Source organism: Triticum aestivum, chromosome 6B (assembly GCF_018294505.1).
Source record: "Triticum aestivum cultivar Chinese Spring chromosome 6B, IWGSC CS RefSeq v2.1, whole genome shotgun sequence".
NCBI classification, from domain to species: Eukaryota; Viridiplantae; Streptophyta; class Magnoliopsida; order Poales; family Poaceae; genus Triticum; species Triticum aestivum.
The window spans coordinates 11,206,704-11,213,049 of record NC_057810.1 but is presented as its reverse complement, the minus strand read 5'-3'; the positions used below and the strand labels follow the sequence as shown (position 1 = coordinate 11,213,049).

Here is a 6,346-nt window from a genome sequence, read left to right as displayed (position 1 = left end):
GATGCTTCGTGCCACACAGTCATGAAGCCACACGGGTGGATGTGTGTGTGCACGACCGGATTCCATCCTATCCAGATATCCAGGAGCTTCATACGACAATCCGAGAAGGTCTCTGACAGAATACCCAGAACACATCTGATGGCCAGATCGAAGAGGAGCAGACACGCTAAACGCTGCCTTGATGTGAGAATTATACTAGGACCACCACCATTATTTCGAGGAATGGCAAGCCCCCATGCCAGTCACCACCCAGTAGGAACGACAAAAGAGGAGAGGCCAGCACCAGTTGGGGTAGGCTAGAGGTGAAACCCATAAGCTCTCGTAACCAACTCATGGCTCTGGCACATGGATAGCAAGCTTCCACGCACCCTTGTCCATGGCTAGTTCTTTGGTGATACTCCAATTCTTCAGGTCTCTCTTAGCGGACTCCTCTAATGTCAAATTCGGTCTACCCCGACCACTCTTATCATTCTCCGCACGCTTTAGATCCGCTATGCACTGGAGCTTTTGGAGGCCTAGGCTGAATATGCCCAAACCATCTCAGACGATGTTGGACAAGCTTTTTTTTCAATTGGTGCTACCCCAACTCTATCTCATATATCCTCATTCCAGTCAGGATCCTTCGTTGTGGGGCCACACATCCATCTCAACATACGCATCTCTGCCACAACTAATTGTCGAACATGTTGCCTTTTAGCCGGCCAACACTCAACGCCATACAATATTGCGGGTCAAACCGCCATCCTATAGAATTGCATTTTAGCTTTTATGGCACTCTCTTGTCACAAAGAGTACCAGAAGCTTGGCGCCACTTCATCCATCCAGCTTTGATTCGATGGTTTACATCTTCATGAATACCCCCATCCTCCTGCAGCACTGAAACCAAATATCAAAAGGTGTCCTTCTGAGGCACCACCTGCCCATCAAAGCTAACCTCATCCTCCTCACACCTAGTAGTATTGAAAACGCACATCATGTACTCGGTTTTAGTTCTACTAAGACTAAACCCTTTTTATTCGAAGGTTTGTCTCCATAACTCTATCTTCCTATTTACCCCCGTCCGACTATATATCCTCAACTAGCACAACATCATCCGCAAAGATCATACACCATGCGATATCTCCTTGTATATCCCTTGTGACCTCATCCATCACCAATGCAAAAAAGATAAGAGCTCAAAGCTGACCCCTGATGCAGTCCTATCTTAATCGGTAAGTCAGTGTCGACATCACTTGTTCGAACACTTGTCACAACATTATCGCACATATCCTTGATGAGGATAATGTACTTTGTTGGGACTTCAAAGCCCCCCAAATGACATTCCGTGGTATCTTATCATAGGCCTTCTCCAAGTCAATGAACACCATATGCAAGTCCTTCTATTGCTCCCTGTATCTCTTCATAAGTTGTCGTACCAAGAAAATGGCTTCCATGGTCAACCTATCAGGCATGAACCAAACTGATTTTTGTTCACGCTTGTCATTCTTCTTAAGCGGTGCTCAATGACTCTCTCCCATAGCTTCATTGCATGGCTCATCAGCTCAACTCCACGGTAATTAGTATAAATCTGAACATTCCCTTGTTCTTAAAGATTGGTACTAATATACTCTATCTTCATTCTTCTAGCATCTTGTTTGCCCGAAAAATGAGGTTGAAAAGTTTGGTTAGCCATACTATCGCTATGTCCCCGAGGCCTTTCCACACCTCAATGGGGATACAATCAGGGCCCATCGTCTTCCTCCTTTCATCCTTTTTAAAGCCTCCTTGACTCCAGACTCCTGGATTCACCGCACAAAACTCATATTGGTCTCATCAAAGGAGTCGTCTAGTTCAATGGTAGAACACTCATTCTCCCCATTGACCAGCTTGTTGAAGTACTCCCGCTATCTATGCTTAGTCTCCATCCTTGATCCATTTGACTTGGACAACGTACCTCATCTTCCTCTCTCAGATCTTGGCCATCTTATAGATGTCCCATTCGCCTTCCTTCGTGCCTAACCGTTGGTAGAGGTCCTCATACTCCCGATCCCTTGCTTCACTGACAGCTTGCTTTGCGGTGTTCTTCGCATTTTTGTACTTCTCTATGTTGTCTGCACTCCTTTCCAGGTATTGGCATCTAAAACAATCTTTCTTCTCTTTAATCGCCTTCTGCAAATCATCAGTCCACCACCTGGTATCCTTATCTTCGCATCTACTTCCCCTAGGTACACCAAACTCCTCTGAGGCCACCTTACGAATGGAAGTCGCCATCTTCATCCACAGATTGTCTGCATCCCCTCCTTCATCCCAAGGGCCATCATTAATGAGCCTCTCCTTGAATGCTTGAGCTACCTCTCCGTTCAGCTTCCACCACTTCGTCCTAGCGACTTTGGCACGCTTATCCTGCTGGGCATGAATGCGAAAGCGGAAGTCATCAACCACCAACTTATGTTGAGTTACAACATCTCTCTAGGTATAGCCTTACAGTGTACGCACACACGCCTATATTCACTTCTCGAGAGGATGAAATCAATCTGGCTAGAGTATTGGCCACTACTAAAAGTCACCATATGTGATTCTCTTTTTCTAAAGAGGGTGTTAGCTACAATCATGTCATAGGCTAGAGAAAAGATTAAGACATCTTCTATTTCTTGATTCCTGATGCCATAGCCAAAGCCCCCATGCACACCTTCAAAACCTATGTTAGATGTACCCACGTGGCCATTGAGGTTTCCTCCTATGAAGAGCTTCTCGCCAACCAGTACACTCCTAACCATGTCTTCTAGGCCTTTCCAAAACTCCCTCTTGGTGTTCTCATCGTGGCCTACTTGCGGGGCATACGCGCTGATAGCATTGAGAACTAAGTCTCCAACTACCATCTTGACGAGGATAATCCGGTCCCTACGTCTTTCAACGTCTACCACTCCATACTAGAGGCTCTTGTTGATCAAGATGCCTATGCCATTTCTGTTTGCAGCTGTCCCAATGTACCACAGATTGAAGCTGGAATCCTCCACCTCCTCGGCCTTCTGTCCCCTCCATTTGGTTTCTTGGACGCAAAGGATATCAACACCTCTCCTCACCGCTGCATCAACTAGCTCCCGAAGCTTTCCTGTCTGAGACCCTACGTTCCAGCTATCTATGTGAATCCTCATAGGCTTGGCTAGCTTCCTTACCCTTCACACTCGTCGAGTCAAATGCGAAGACCCTTGCTCATTTTCCAATACATCTGGGCGCCGATGTAGTGCGCCAGTAAGGATGCGACGACCTGATCCTCGCTCACTTGCCACCGTATCCGGATCAAGATACGGCGCGCCACCAGGCGGGTGACGGCCCGACCCTTGCACATATGACACCACAACCGGGTTCCGATGCGTCGCGTCGCTGAAAGGGTTACACCCCATCGAAAATCTTTTGAGTTTCAAATCCATAAGAGTGGCTAAATTTTTACGTGGGCTCGCCAAGCCTATCACAACCCTCCTCCTTTACACGAGCTTGGGACCGGCTATGTTGGGACAACATAGGCGGAGTTATAATAGAATCGAATTTGAAAGATATAAATGGAATGTAAAATTTAAAAGATAAATTGGACTTCTGGTTCAAAAGATATAATATGTTCAAATTTGAAAGTCAAAAGAAAAAGCATGCGAGGCGGGATAGGTGGAGCTTGCAGAAGCTGTCAGCCTGTCATGCATGGACCCCATCTAAGATAATGAAGGGTCAAAGCACATGCAAAGACCAAACCAACTTCTATATCACGAGGCAATCAGAGGACCCACAATTTATTTGGTCGCGTCCCTATGTACCACGAATCCTCTCCCCCGTTGGATGTAGACTTGTAAAAGGCAGGTACATCATAGGTTATTTTTTGAACTACAACTTGCACATAAGCCATGGGAAAGTCAGCTAGTGTGTGAACAGTATAGCTGATGGAAGGCTAATAGTTAAACACACTAGTATCTCCCAAGTGTTCATTCAATGTTAATGCCTCATGTTTATAAGAAATCTCTCGCCTAAAGAAATCTCCATCGCAAAACTTCAACAGAGAGCGCACTCATTTGTCCATGAACAGCGTACGAACGTGTTCATTAATCCAAACATAACAGAATTTATGTAAACTAAAATGCACGAACCGGATGGTCACCTCGTAGTCATAGCCTCTGACGCCCTTGCCACCAACATCTCCGACATTGCCGTCGTCATGGCATACATCCCTGGCTGCACCATCGTGCTCGCGGCACAACCTTTCAGCCTCTGCCTTCCGCTGTCCTCCTTGTTCTTGAGTCGGGCATAACACTCTCAACTAAACGATGGCGCGCTGGAGGAGCTCCTTATTGAGCTGGCGCCGGCGCTGAGTGTCGGACTCCTTGGTTCTCTCCGACCGGTGCAATACCCAGGCCGTGGGGCGGGTCAACAAGCATGTGTGGCGGCATTAGTGCCTGTTCGCAGAGGCCGCCGAGCGCCATGCTTGGTGGCGCTCCATTTCTTCGAGCCGTTACAAGCCCTACGACAAAGGCAACGACCTGCCGATATAGTACTCAAGGTGGTGAGCGGCCGCGGAGGGGACGGTGCCTGCTCGAGCTTGAAGTTGTGTGGCAGACGGGGAGTCACCAACTCAAGCGGTTGGTCCGAACAAACACGCAATTTTAGCTATGCTTGGCTTAGCCCATGATATGCCGAGGATCCACTTATGTCGCGTGCTTTATTCAGGGTACTCGGCTTGGAGGTGTACCTTGAAACACTTAGCTACATATGTCTTTCCTGTAGTGGATCCATGTTGGAGATGCCATAACATAGTTATTGGTGTTACGTTGGGTGATGTGGGTTTCATATTTATTTTCCTTTTTAAGAGAAGATGTGAGGATACCACTTGTCTTCCTTCGCGTCACCAGCAGTTGATATCGCAGGACCCACAAAACAACGAGAGAGGATGTAATAAGCAAATATTGTCTTGTACTTTTTGTAGATTATAATCACATGATATATATTATCCCTTTTTTTTATTTTGGGCCTTTTTAATTGATTGGTGAGCTAAGCAGGAATTGCTACTAGACGGTTTTGCCTTGACGCTCAAAGTCATGTTGCAATGTTTGCGTATGTACTCTTGATTCCATGCTTGCTAGTCTGCAAAACGTCCTTTCAGTTCAGGACTTCAGGGCTGTACTTATTGATGGGCTTATCTCAATTCATATTTTGAGAAACTTTGTTAGTACTCAGTTTATGTTTCAGACGGCACAGGAGGTAGTTTGGTGACTTGTTGCAATCATAAGAAGATTTATGTATCATCGATAACGTGGTCCTGAGCATCTGCAGATTATACAACTTGCTTTAGCGAAGACAAAACTCAAGTACCGCACAAGGTAGCACATTTGCTCAGGGAATCTCCAGCGGGTACACTGCCAATTAAACTTATAAATACACTACTGCAGCACATTTTTTATTTTATTTTCGGGATCATACAACAGTGTATGCTTGACCATTGGCGCCAACAAGCGTGCATCCTTGCAGCTCATTTGTTAATGGTTAAATCAGCAGATCCAGCACCAGCTCTTGGGGGAAATAATTATGATTCTTAAGTATTGCTATGTAAAATTTGTGGACCTACATAGTGTATGCAAGTTTACCCAACTAGCTTTTTTTTTGGAAAAGGAGGATATACCCCTGCCTCTGCATCTGAATGATGCATGTAGCTATTTTATTAATTATTCATAGAGACCTTACAAAGTAATACATCAGTTACCCCGAAGCCACCATCTTGGCAACATACATGTCGCTACTCCTAACCCCTTGATGAAGGGGTGCCAAATGCCTGAGCCAATTACCAAACAGACATCGCATCTAAGCCTAACATCAAAAGCCGGAGGCCCCAACCAACCGACATACCGGGTTTGGGGCACAAACCGGTCCGACGCATTCTCTTGTGTCATCGCCACCGTCTTCCACCGAGCCATCTTCAGAGATGATACTGACGCATCAACCTTGCTAGGCCTCTCTGCCATCGAGCCCACCATGCCGCCAGACAACGTCCTCCTCCTGCACGAGTCCATCTCCACGCATCGAACGCTGGGTCTCCACTGCGCCATGCCGCCGAGATCCGCCGCCATCAATGTGTCAGATGAAGCACCACACCACTAATGATGTCGTCCACTGGTCCCTCGAGCCCATGTACACCTCCCTCTCTGATGACGCACCCAACCCAACAACCACCTTGCAACACCTCTGCACTCTCCTACCATACCCAAGATGACACTTTCAAGAAGATGGCGACGCACGTCGCGCCGTTGTTGTCTAGTCTTGACAAGACTAGGGTTTTCACCCGAGTAATTGAGTGGGAGGGAGAGGGAATAGACCTCAACGACGCATCCAA

At 46.7% G+C, this 6,346-nt stretch overlaps 1 pseudogene; it reads right to left on the bottom strand.

The window, feature by feature from the left end:
* Positions 1-1,194: 1,194 nt before the first annotated feature.
* LOC123138592 (uncharacterized) lies at positions 1,195-6,083 on the bottom strand (annotated as a pseudogene).
* Between the last annotated feature and the right edge of the window lie 263 nt (positions 6,084-6,346).